This window comes from Saccopteryx leptura, chromosome 7, assembly GCF_036850995.1.
Source record: "Saccopteryx leptura isolate mSacLep1 chromosome 7, mSacLep1_pri_phased_curated, whole genome shotgun sequence".
NCBI lineage: Eukaryota > Metazoa > Chordata > Mammalia > Chiroptera > Emballonuridae > Saccopteryx > Saccopteryx leptura.
Window position 1 is genome coordinate 59,610,513 of NC_089509.1, and position 14,200 is coordinate 59,624,712.

The window sequence follows — 14,200 nt, forward strand, 5'->3', positions numbered from 1 at the left end:
CTTGAACATTGCAGCAGGTTAGAAATTTGGCAAGCTCAAACAACCAATGTAGGAACGGTTTGAGAATCTCTGGAGAAGATCCTTTCTTCCTCTCTTACCTGCCCCCTAGATCCTGACAAGTTTATAAGGAAGCAGGGCAGCAGTCACAGTAAACTATCACCCCGGGCCACAGAGGACCTGATACATTCCTTCAGAAAGCACTGGATAAAACAGTTGTTTGTGTGAGAGCTAGCTCAAACCTTCTGGAAAAACATGTTTAAAAGAATCACTTTGATTTATAGAGGGTAGCAGAGTGAATGTCTGTTTTGAAAGAGTACACAACAGCTTTGCATAGATCAGACCGTCCTTTGCCAGCGCACAGCGCGGTGTTTGTGCCCAGCGGTGGGACGGGCGGGTGCTCCGGGGAGCCTGCCCGGGCCGCGCCGCTCTCCCTCAGTCTTCTCGTCCGCAGAATGAACCACTGCACCAAGGCAGCTCATTCCGCTGTTACTGAATAAGGTCCAAGTGAGACCGCACGGGGGAACGTACTCCGGAAACTCCAAAGTGCTTTCCAAAGTTCATATTTTTGCAGTATTTTGTAGAACTATAAGCAAACTTCAGTTGGGAGAGAGAGGGAAAATGGAGATGATCTGGTGACCAAGCTGTCTTTATTATCAAGCATTTGTATTTTCAGAGAGCATGACAATCCTTTTTTCTGAGTTATTTCAACAGGTGAACATTTCTCGAACCGACCCTGGAGCACTCACCAGCATCAAAACATGGCAGGAAGGCGCAAGTTCAGAGAAGCAGTAGGGCAGCTAGCTCCCTTCTGGACACGAGCGCGGATGTCATCCTCGGCCCTCGAGCAGTGCTCCCTTTACTCCCACCCCCCCACCCCCACCCATATCAAACTAGGGACAACAGAAAACAGAGCCCAAGGCCAAACTTTAGCCACAAACTATATGTACCCGTATTTCCCCATGTATAAGACGCACCCCTTTTCCAAAAATTTTGTGTTCTGAAAATTGGGTGCACCTTGTACAGTGGTTATAGATTTTCTTTACTTGTATTTTCTGCCTTTTCGTGCTTGTTTTTGCGCTCATTGTTGAAGACAGTGATTCGTTATCAGACACAGATGAGGACAAGCTAATGGATAGGAGTTTTGACAGTGATGAGAAGTTGTATAAATTTTATGATGAATAAAACTTGAGTTCAATAATTTTATATAATACATTTTTTTTTCAAATTTCAGGCCCCAAAATTAAGGTGCATCTTATACATGGGGAAATATAGTATTTCTTTTTTCTTTATCACAAAACCAGGCTAGGAATATAACAAGATTTATAAAACCTACTGCAAAGTCCTGATTTTCCTAAACTCAGATTCTTGGATTTTGCTTTGGAAAAGCAAGACAGGCCTTCTGAAGCTTCATCTTTTGCCCTAATTCAAACTGGTATCTTAAAAATTAACAAAGATATCCCTGCTATCCTTAAAAACAAAGCTTTAGTGGTTCTTTCTATTGCTGGAGACACAGGCTTCAACTGGAGGCCAGGGTGTGCTTATTTCCAGAGATTAAAACACAGACAAAATAAAATATTTCAATAGACCAGGCAATGGTAAGCCAAAACCCTATTCTTAAGTGGAGATATTTGGGGCCCTGTGTTGAAAGTGTGATTTTGGTCTGGGCTACATTGCAGCAAGATTGGTTTGGTTTTGCTTTTAGCTCTTTCCTTAGCAGGGTCCTGGGTTTAAAGCAGGGGTGTGGTCCTGGGGTAAGGAGGACAGGGACAAAGTCCCTCTCAACGATTGCATCCAGGGTGCCGAGGAAGAAGGACAAACAGATGTCAAGGAGCAAGAGGGGCAGCCGGGCCTCCTCATGGCGGGCTGTGACTGGTGTCCTCTGGGAAGGAGTTCCGGTTAGTATCGAATTTTAAGTTTTTCTTTTCTCATTATAAATCCCACCTGTAAACTCCAGTCACTTTCTCACAGAATATGCATCACAGCAGGTGAGAGAGTGGCCGACTCTCAGCAGTGCTTTGGGAATCCAGGGAAAGCCTTAGAAGAAAGTGACCACATATCTTTGTGCAGAAGAAGTTGGGGCTTAGGATCTAGAAGGGGGCAGGAAACATTAGAAGCATAGAGCTAAGGATGCTGAGTGGAAAGAGACCCCAGGGAACATCTGACCCCGCCTCCGCCCCGTATCACAGATAAGAGGCCCAGAGAGGTTTATTTACTTCCCAAAGTTTGATGAAAAAGTTCTCATTCATTGCTTATATATTTGGGGTGGAATTCCCCAGTCAAACCCCACTGCTCCCTTCTTCACAAAAAAGGCTGGGATTTCTCACACTGTTTCCCTCTCGAACTACTAAACTATATTGACTGGAAGCCAGAGCAAAGCCATAAACATCCAAACAAGTGCAATAACTCACTGAAACTAGGGAGGTTCTTAATTAATAGTGCATTGGGGATTTTTCCTCCTGTTTTACTCAGAGTCCTCTCTATTCTAACAGGCCCTTAGGCTTTTACAGCTCTCGGCAGTGGCCCCCGACCTTTTCTCAGTTGCTCAGTCTGCCTACAGTCTTTAGAAAGCTGTAGTCATTGCCTCACCCTATTCAGCAAACATTAGTAGAGGGCTTGCGATAGGTGCCTGGCACTGTTCTAGACACTGGCTGTGTGGTGATGGATATATCAGGGAGGAAGAGCCTACCCTCCCAGGGTGCACACTGGAGGTTTGTTGCACCTCCCAACTTCAGGAATAGCCTTCAACAGGAGCAGCACATTCTTCATTCTCTACTAAACCCTTAATGCGTGTCAGCACCAAGAATTCTAGCCACAAACACGGTTAAAAGATTCTGTTTCATTTACTCTGTTGATTCTTCACACTCTCTTCTTCATGTCGTCATTTTTAATCAGTACATTCCTCAGCTGTCTCCTCCGGCTCCTACATCCTCGAGTAACTCAGGGAGTACCCTTAGAATGCACATAATATTGTAAACCTTTGAGAAATCTGAGTGCAATTCTCCTTCCTGATTATCATCTGGAAGCCAACTGAAAAGGAAATTCGCCCAACGGGATGCTAAAGCAGATAGCTTGCAAGTGTTTTTGGAAGTTAGGTCTCAACTACACCAAGACACTTCATTTTCAAATATAGGGTGAGTGAGGGATCTATTAAGGAAAACAGGAACACCTGGGAAGCCGGTTGAATTGATACCTTTAAGTTGAGTGCCATGCATGGGCCCCCTCCTCGACTTCTGCAGAACCTCAGGGTGACAGAAAACACATCGATGTGGTACAAAGGCAAAACCCAAGGAGGCCCACCTCTATGTTTTCTTCTCCCTTTTAGGGCCTTGACATAAAGAGAAAACTAGAACTGCCGCCACCTCAAACCTTTCCAGACTCGTCCTCGTGGAATCTATGTGAGTCCTGGAAACCTAGTATAAAGGCTTGCCGGCACCAGGGCCTGGTGTAAATCTACAATTGCAAACAGTATTGGGATCAAGACACTCATGAGTCAGTTTCAAGTAAGTCCCTAAGCTTAACCAGGTCATTTGTCACTTTAGGCATTTAAACAGATGAACACATAAAATGAACCAAGCCACGTTATCTTCTTTAGACACATACCTCTCTCCCAAACAGGCCAAAGTTTCCCTTAGTTGACAGTAATAAATATTAGTGAATGATCCTGAAACAAAGGCCACTGGTTTAAATGGGTGACAAATAAGTTCCCAAATTGGCAAGAACGTCTGTGTATGAGGCAAGCATCTGTGTATGAGCCAAACGTCTGTGGATGAGCCAAGGCAACTTTTCCCAGCCCAAGTGACTCACCCAGGCCCTGAAGGCATCACCTAGACTCATTTTGTTCTAATCTGCTTCTCTTTTGTGTCTCCTCACTTTTTTGAATCATAGCATGAACTGACAATAGAAGTATGTCAAGCAAAATCCCAACATTAAAACAAAGTTGTCTAAGGGGTGTGCCTGTGCCCACTCAGACTCCCGCAATGAAGAGGCATGCATGTCTGCCCCACTTAAAGGAAAACCATCCACTTGTATTGTGTTTTATCAAGTCTGTGAAGAGAAGGGTCATTTTCTGCCTTGATTTCTTTAAACTTCATGTGTTTAAGAAGGATAAAATGCACATTAGGAGAATGGCACAGCAAGTCACCACAATATCCTAGCTCTGTCAGTCCTATTCAGCTCTTTTTTTCCTCTTCAGTGAGCTTTGCATAAAGCTTACCCAAACCCACATGGATTTCTAGAATATCCAAAAAGAATGACAATGAGTGATGTGATGTAGGTGGAAACTGCCTGAAGAAACCTAAATTGTAACAGGAAAAAAAAATTGACATTTTAGGTTTTAAATGTTACACAGTTTTTATAAAGCTTCAGTCAATTTATTTTATTTATTCTAATGAAGAGCATTACAACTGCTTTCCTGCACTGAAGCAAGCATCGATCACATCATTAATCACACCTTGTGAATAGCCACAAATCAAGTTCTAACAGCAAGCACTGAATCAGGAGCAATGAAGCATAAACTCCTTCACAATTTATGATCTCTCCAATTGCATCTTTTCAACCATTAAATTGCAAGATACCATAAATTTTTATCTTCTTCACTTCAGTCACATTATTGATTCTGCCGTGTGAAATATAGAAGCGCCGTAAATCTCGGCTATTGAATTAAATTTAAAGTCCCGACTTCAGAAAAGAAACCCAACACACCGCCATGGCTGTTAATTTATACTGAGGGACAAATGATAGAAACATTAAAATTTAAATGGACAACAGGGATTTCTAAAAGCCATAGTACTGTCAATCCTAGTCCTTGTCAACCTTGAGGGCTTTAAAAAAAAATTAATTCAAAATTTAAAAAGTAAAAAAAAAAAAAAAAAAAAAGGAATTTAAACATTTAAAGTAGGAGGTAGGTAGGTTATTTATAAGAACAGATGATTGAATGGTTGCTCAATAGAAATGGCCGCCAATACTAGATATTTTAAAAGGCAGGATAATAATGGCATTTTGCCCCTGTGCTGTGGGATAGGGCCAGAAGAAGCTATGTGCCAAGAAGCTTAGGACACCTCTGGTTAACGTGATGATCTCATGGGAGGCACTGACAGTCCCTGGGCAGGTGTGCTCCACCCATTGCCATCCTGACTTTTTTTTTTTTTTTGTATTTTTCTAAAGCTAGAAACGGGGAGAGACAGACTCCCGCATGCGCCCGACCGGGATCCACCTGGCACACCCATCAGGGGGCGACGCTCTGCCCACCAGGGGGCGATGCTCTGCCCCTCCGGGGCGTCACTCTGTTGCGACCAGAGCCACTCTAGTGCCTGAGGCAGAGGCCAAGGAGCCATCCCCAGCACCCGGGCCATCTTTGCTCCAGTGGAGCCTCGGCTGCGGGAGGGGAAGAGAGAGACAGAGAGGAAGGAGAGGGGGAGGGATGGAGAAGCAGATGGGCGCTTCTCCTGTGTGCCCTGGCCGGGAATCGAACCTGGGACCTCTGCATGCCAGGCTGACGCTCTACCACTGAGCCAACCGGCCAGGGCCGCCATCCTGACTTTTGATGCATTTGCTGCCCTGCTCTCCCTCCATCTGCACCAGGATGCTGCCCTTGCAGGTGGCCTTACAAGGGCCCCTTGCTGCCTGGCTTTTGGTTGGCCTTGGCCAATGAGAGGGACCAGCAGAATAGCAAAGGGCAAGGTGGGAGACTGGTCACAGTATTAGTTTCCTCTTTTCTCCCTGCTTTGATGTCAGGGTTTGGCACAGGTAGGACCCCTCTCTGACTATAGCTCCTGTGTGTACGTGTGTGTGGCTCAAGCTCTCATAGAGCTCCACAAACACTCTTCCCTCCCGCTGCCCCTCAGGCCTGGGATTAGTAAAGCCTTCTGCCATTGCATCTCTCCAGATGGCTCAGTATCCCTTAATGGTGCCCTTCCCTGCTGCCCACAACTCTGTAAATAGCCTTTCTTAAAGTCTCTTCAGGCCCTGGTTGGGTAGCTCATTTGGTTAGAACATCATCCCTGTATGCCAATGTTATGGGTTCGATCCCTGGTCAGGGCACTTACAAGCATCAACCAATGAATGCATAAGTAAGAGGAACAACAAATTGGTGTTTCTCTCTCTCCCTTCCCTCTAAAAAATCAATTTAAAAAAAGTCTCTTCACTTGAATGTCTCAATGGGATTCTGCTTCATGCTGAAATCTTGACTGATAGAGGAACATGGACACTCTTAAAACCTCCAGAAAAAAAAGGGTGACAGCAGCCCAACCATGCAGTTAAAGTCAGAGATATTATACCCCCTAAATGGCAAAAATCCTAAAGTAAACCTAAACCACACACAGATCAAGAAATGCCCATTTTGTTTTGGTAAATAGCTGACCCTGGTTATTATGGAGGGCATGCATTGCACCCAGAGTGAGATAAATGGGACCCAACAAACAACCACCCTCTCCCCACCCTGCTACCAGAATGACCAAGAACTCCTGTAACTGAATATACCAATGTCTCCAACCTAATAACAGGTTTGAGTGTCTTTTCCCGTCTGTTGCTGTGCCAGAGATCAGGACACCCCTGAGAGCTAGCAAAGACACTCTGGGTTCAATCTACCCTGTTTGGTGGTCTAACCTACTCCAACAGAGCCAGGCAGGTCCAGGATGAACAAAATTTCTGGGATCTTTCTCGACTTTATCAAAATCCACAAGAGGTGGAAGAGCAGAGATTTGCACCTGCGTCATCTGTCATATACTTACTCTGGACTTGGCAGTTCCTGCTCCGAAGCAGTTGAACTCCCTTCAGTCTATTATAGTAATACTACTGGCCCACTGGAGGGTTTCTGATATTCAGGAGAGTGAACTAAGGCTCTAGGAGAGGTGGCAAACTGACGATTCTCAGGCTTCGCAAAGCTCTGCTTGGTAATATTATAATGTATTCTCATGGCTTAAAATTGAAAAGATACAAAAGAAGATAAGGTAAAATGTTTTCTTCCCACCCCATCCCTTAAATATCCAGTTTTGTTTCCCAGGAAAAAAACCCAGTGTTACTAGTCTATGTATGTATATATGTATGTATGTATGTATCTATCTATCCATCTATCAATATATGTATTTATGAGTGTGTGTATATAAGTGATTTCAGAAATTTTCTATTTCATATACAAATGAATGTGTACATATAAGTATATGTATTCTCCATGATTTACACAAATAGTAGGACAGCATGCACACTGCAGAACACTAGCTTTCTTCAGTTAACCAAGACGTCACGAAGCACACAGGGAGACTGCTTGCTGCCCTTTCACGCTGCAGCTTAGTCATATATGATGCACCATCATTTACTGAATCAGCCCACTATTGATGGACATTTAGATTGTTTCTAATCTCTTGCTATTATAGTAATGATATTATGTACGTCATTTCATAAGTGCTACATGATAGTTATTTTTAAAAATTGATCCAACATTTAAAAAAAAATCAAATTCACATAAAAAATGGATTTAAGGCTTCTCTTGAAAAGTGAAAGACCCAGCAGCAGTGAAATCCCACTCCTACACGTCAATAGCCAGCTAGAGCTGAGCGGGTGGTGCCCCTTTGGAGAGCTTACGAGCTCTTCTGTTTGACGTCTCCTCCACACACTTTTGTACAGCCTGCCCAGCTCCTGTAGGCATTTGAAATTCCATCTACCATGGAGTCTGTATGGTCAGGATCAGACAGATAATGAAGACAAAGCACCTAGCACAGTGCTTAGCACTCTGTGAATGGTGGAAACCTCTCAGGGAAATGGGTTGGTGCTTGTTAAAGAACTACTCCCTCCCATGCTCCTTCCCCATCCTTGGACCTATGAATCCCTGGTTATTCAGCCTCTCTCTGTTTTCACTGGAACGTAAACTCCATGAAGATACAGACTTATTTTGTTCACCACCACAACCCCAGCATCCCAAAGAGCACAGGGCATATAGAATGAGTAAGTGGATGAAAGAAAAAAAGGAAGCAAGAAAACATCAAGAAATAAACTATACTGCCTGACCAGGCGGTGGCACAGTGGATAGAGCGTCAGACTGGGATGCGGAAGGACCCAGGTTCGAGACTCCGAGGTCACCGGCTTGAGTGCGGGCTCATCTGGTTTGAGCAAGGCTCACCAGCTTAGACCCAAGGTCGCTGGCTCGAGCAAGGGGTTACTCGGTCTGCTGAAGGCCCGTGGTCAAGGCACATATGAGAAAGCAATCAATGAACAACTAAAAGTGCCACAATGAAAAACTGATGATTGCTGATTCTCATCTTTCTCCGTTCCTATCTGTCTGTAGCTTTCTATCCCTCTCTCTGACTCTCTCTCTGTCTCTGTAAAAAAAATATACACACACACACACACACACACACACACACACTGAAGAAATAAACTATACTAAGATCTACATACCTCAACTAGATAGCTGTTTCTGGAATCCTTTTTTTTTTAAGAGAGAGGCAGACAGACAGACAGGAAGGAAGGAAGAGAGATGAGTAGCATTCACTCAAAATACATCACTTTAGTTGTTTATTGCTTGTTTCTTGTGTGTGCCCTGAGGGGAAGGGGTACAGCTGAGCCAGTGACTCCTTGCTCAAGCCAGCAACCTGGGGCTCAAGCCAGCGACCTTTGGCCTCAAGCCAGCAACCATGGAATCATGTCTAAGATCCCACACTCAAGCTGGCAACTCTGCACTCAAGCTGGAGACCTTGGGGTTTTGAACCTGGGACCTCAGCATTCCAGTCAACATTCTATTCACTATGCCATCACTGGCCAGGCCAAAATCTTTCTTGCTTCCATTCATTTTGCATACTTTTCTATTTTACTTGTCCAATTCAAGCTTTTCCACTTGTCAGTTACATAATCATTCTTCCCAAATTCTTTAGTATTTACCTTCTATTCCTTATCTTTAGAATTACCTCTTCTATCTCTCCACTTACTCTGTTGCTTTTAATTGTTTCAACTTCATGGTTTTGAACTTGAAGAAATAAGATTAATTTTTTGTGTTCCCCAAAGCCATAAATCTAATTTTAAATTCCAAAACAGCCATAATATCTCTGAAATGTTAATCACCTTATAAAAATATTCACATTAGTTCAAATTATATGATTAATGTGACATCTTCCCCATGAACATTGAAATGACTTTGAATACATGACTTTGTGACATTTGGTATGTGACACAAGGTCCATCTCAGACAATTCAGAAGACAAAGAATGTTACCTGATAAATATTAGTTTAAAATAAACACCAAAGATTGTGTGAAAACAGAGAGAGGCTGAAGAACCAGGGACTCACAGACCCAAGGAAGGGGGAGGAGAATGGGAGGGCGTAACCCTTTCACGAGCATCATCACATTTCCCTGGAGGTTTCCACCATTCACAGTCCACAGAGATTTTCCAGAGTTTTCACCAGTCCACAGTTATTTTTCAGATTGTTTTTATTTTTTATTTTATTTTTATTTTTTATGTAAACAAGGGGATGTCATAGTTGTAGGCAGTGGTGGGATTAGGCAGAACCAATACCTAATTTTTGGTTGAGTTCAGTGAACCGGTTGTTAAAATGGCACTTGTAATCAGAGTTCTCTCTAAGGTGGGTGCCTGGGCAGCTGCCCAATGTAGGAAGCACAGATTTACATTCCTGACTCTTTTTTAATGTTCATCTGCACAACAGTTATTTTAAAGCTCCCGTAGTAATGTTCATTCCGTCAACAGGTGAGAAAAATTTGATGGAACTATGCTTGTAATATTTGTTTATTTATTTCATAAAACTCACTATACCTTTGATGAAATGTTATATTTTAATTCTCTCGTGTTTGTTATTTCAGTAACACACATATGACGTAAAGAGAAAAAGTGCCAAACAACCAGGGGGTAACAAGTTGTCATTGGAAGTATCTTAAATAATAGCTTTATTGTTTTTTGGTCAGGTATTATTTAATATTTTTCTTAATAATATTTTAAAACTCTTTCTTATAACATAATCTAAATTTGTGTACCTATTTTATTGTTCTTATTTAAGTATTAAATGCATGAAATAATAAACTACCTTTTGGTATATTGTTTTTTTACACTTAAAATGGTCATTACGGCAGAGAACTGGTTAAGTTATTTGAATCCCATCACTGGTTGTAGGGAACTTTCAAGTTTCCAGAATATTTGCTTCATGTCACACTGGCTCATTTGTTCTTTACTGAGACCCATGACCAAGTCGAATTAGCATGTTGGAGATGATGTGGCTGAGTGACAGAAACTCGTTCAAACTGTCTTAAACTAAAAGGGGCAATTGTTGGACAGTCACAGGTGCCTCACAACTTGAGGACAGCAAGTGCTCACTGCAACAGGAACAGGAAGTGACACTGCAAAGCCATCAGGAACTGAAACATTTGCCCTATGGGCCGCTCGGTGAAACCACAGCCTCTCATCCCAGCTTTTCTCGGAACATATGTTCCCACTTCTTCTCTATGTGCAGTATTACTTTCTTTGCTTTTCTCTGTGCACAAGAGATGGCTGCCCCACAGCCTCTATAGGTGACTTTCTTCACCTTCTGTCTTCTGACAGTTACAAAGATTAACCAGAGTCTCTTACTCCCAATGCTCGTGAGAAACATTCTGATTGGTGCATCTTGGGCCAGATATCCATTTCAGTTCAACCTAAGATAGGTGAATCACACTACTAATCATGTTTTATTCTTTGACATTCCAATTACATTAACAAGAGGAGCTTCCTGGAGGTTTGATTGTGAGTTACAGAAAACAGTCAGGCAATCTTGAACAAAAAGAGGGAATTCCAAGGGAGAGGTGTGGGCATCTTTTGGTCATGGGGCACTCCTGGGCATGGAGAAGAACCAGTCATATAATGTGTGGGTCCCAGTGCTAAAAGAAAATGCAGGACCTGGTCCTGGCTAGTGTCTCAGTAGTAGAGCATTGGCCCAGTGTATGGTTGTCCTGGATTTGATTCTCGGTCAGGGCACACCAGAAATGTGACCATCTGTTTTTCTCACCTTCTTTCTCTCCCTTCTCTCCCTCTCCTTTCCCACAGCCAGTGGCTCGATTGGTTTGAGTGCTGGCCCTGGGCGCTGAGGATAGCTCAGCTGGTCTAAGCATTGGGGGTTGCCAGTTTGATCCCGGTTGGGATGTATGTGGATGTCTATCTCACAATCTCCCCTCCTCTCACTAAAAAGAAAAGAAAAAAGAAAAAAAAAGAAAATGCTGGACCCCTTGTTTAATAATTATTAAGAATTTCAAGATGATGATAGCAGAACTGTCCTAGAGTAGGGTCCTTCTAAGTCCAGGGCCCAGTGGGAACAAAGGGACTGCGTGTCCATGAAATCAGCACAACATGAAAGGAGATTTGAGAGGTGAGAACACAGGTAGGCAAGCACTCCCAGAGGTCTTCATATAAGCAAGTGCTATTATTTTACTCGTTTTATAGGGTTATTGTTTATTGTGACCGAGTGATTTGCCTAGGGCTACAGGGTAGCAAGTAGACTTCTGACCTAGACCCTCTGCATCATAAATATATATTTTTAAATCCTAGTGCACTCTTTTTTCCACAGCATGGCATGTAATGGGCACTCAGGACTTGGAAATTTCCAGAGCAGAAAAAAAATGATAAAACGTTCATAGATAGGCTGCTAAATTCTGCATTCTCTGATATGCTATTCATCCACTTAGAAAGCACTAGATTTCAGTAGTAATATAATTACAAGGCTTTTAGATCTTTCCAAATAAAAGCATATTCTCAACATCACTATAATTTTTACATAATTATCCTATCACAATTCCTGGAATTCTTTCTGAATCCCAGATAGAGTATTGAATTGACATTCGCTTTCTAGGAATCATTAGATTTTTAGACATTAAATATTACTCTCAATTCTTCTCCCATCAAGGCATGTGGTAATTCTCCAAAAATATGCTCCCCCTACTTTTCTACTTTTAATAAATGTAACTGAACTAGTCCTGGGCAGAGCATGTAGTCTTGGATTGCTATGTGGAGGTTTTTTTTGGCTCAGAGGGCACATTTCTTGTTCTAGGGTCAATGAAATAATCAAAACCTACTCCCTGGGGAAGAAATTTTATGATTCTCATTTATTTGATACACAATCTACTAAACTCCATGCCATAGTCAATCAGCTGCAAAATAAAGGTGAGCGCAGCTAGTTTGCTTTAGAAAAGGGAAAATCCACCAGATCCTAGGCTAATTAAGTTAGAAATAGATGGATTGAACCCAAGTTGGGGGCCCAGGGCTTCAGTGAAAATGCCCAGTCGTTGAGAGCACACTCATTTATTTTTCTCACAAACAGAAACTGCCCTTTGAAACGTCGAGAGGAATTCTAGTTAACCGGATTTCCAGCCCAGGCAATGGTTGAGATTGACAGACTCAGATTGTCAGAAAAGAACAGCAGGAAGGTAATGAAGGGACAGCACTTCAGAAGTAACAGGCCAAGGTTCACAAAGAGAAAGCATCTCTTCAGAGGCACCCACCACTGCCCCACGGCCACCCAGGGCCATCTCCTTGGTGACCCACCCTCTCAGCCCTCACATCACTGGGCTGGCCCATCAATTGATCTCTAATGCTTGCCTTGGTTAATGGAATTGGAATGTCAAAGAATAAAATGTGGTTAGTTACACATTATTCTCTTTCTCATAAAACTCACCCTTGGACAGAGGGAACCAGCCTTTGATAACGACTGTCGCTGGGCTTCCAGAGAGCACTTATTTCTACGTGTTCTGTAGGAGACATTTGAAGCACTAGAGCTCCAACTTGAGCATGAATTTAAATGAGTGGTACAAAGGTCAGCAGGTTCTCACACAATTGTGTGACCAGGGGCTATAAAAATTTTTGCCAGTCCACAGAAGTAGTCACCACCTAAGGAATCCTTATGCCGTTGCTTTCCCACCAGTACCCACAAATTGCATGAAGATAGCAGTGGGGAAGGAGGGATTTACTTTCCAGGGTTGCCTGGGGACACAACACGCCTTACCCCAGCCTGTGATTCAAAGCCGTATGGCAGGATATCAGCACTTCAACTCTGATCTGTAGCCTCGGGGGGGGGGGGGGGGGGGGGGGGGGGCAGGGACTAGTCCATTTAAATATTGCTGTGAAATGTTTGTGGAGTTATTAAATGGATCTGTAGAACTCAAGGGACAATATATCTAAGCTAGTGTGACAGGTATGGGATGGAGATTACAGATACTACCCCTGAGGTGAGGAGATAGAAAAAAGGCACACTCATTTTGTTTTTTAATGTGTGACCACAGAGTCGCTGTGTTGGATGATGAGATTGAGCAGAAGCTGACGCAGGAACAGCTTGGTGTGCATCTGAGGCAGAGTGTGAAAATGAAGAGAAAAGAAAGAAGTTTAGAAATGGCCAAAATATGGATTCTCTTTTATCAATGTGACTATCTCCCTGCCTCCAAGCCAGGCCACATCTATACACGCCGTGGAAGTGAGAATTGTTTGAAAGAGAACCTTTCTCTAGAAGTCATCAGGGCCCCAGGTAAGCCCTGAGCAGCGGCGCACGAGCACGAGTACAACAAGGCACAAAAAGTGTCCATGTCAGAGCCCCTCCTGAGCCACTGAGAGGGGTGGGATCCAAACTCAAGAGCAGGTGCCCTGACCCACTTCAACTCTGCTACAGGTTTCTCTTGAGTATATATTTAGAGGTATTTGCTACTAGCAAACCCGTAGAGACACTCTAAATTCATCTTTCTTCCAAAGTAGAGATAGCCTCTTGCTAAGAATAATTTGAGCATGAAATGGTTTTTCAGTCTAGTTGAAGCTGCTTCTGTGAATCACCAAAGTTGGACTGGGTGACAAGCATGTCGAAATGAATCCTCCCACCCATCCTGAACAGGCCCAGCCAGATGCACCAAGAGACAGCAACCACCCAGTAAAGCATGGTAGAGAGGTGTGCTCGTCCAGCAGAAAATGGACGGAGAGGAGAGAAACGGGTACTCCCATCAGCAAACAATGAAGATTTGCAGAATGAAAGCCACCCCCAGAGTGTAACAAAGCAGGCGCACTGACCAGGAAACACCTTCAAAAGTAAGTGATAAATATCTCAAACTCATATCATGTCTTGTACTTTTAAGATGAACATGTAAGTACCATTGATGCATGTTAAGTATAGTTAACACTTTTTTTAAACCCCTGAATTAAGTCAATTCTATCTCTAGAAGGAGGCTTTTGATGCCAACAAATGAAGTATATGGGAG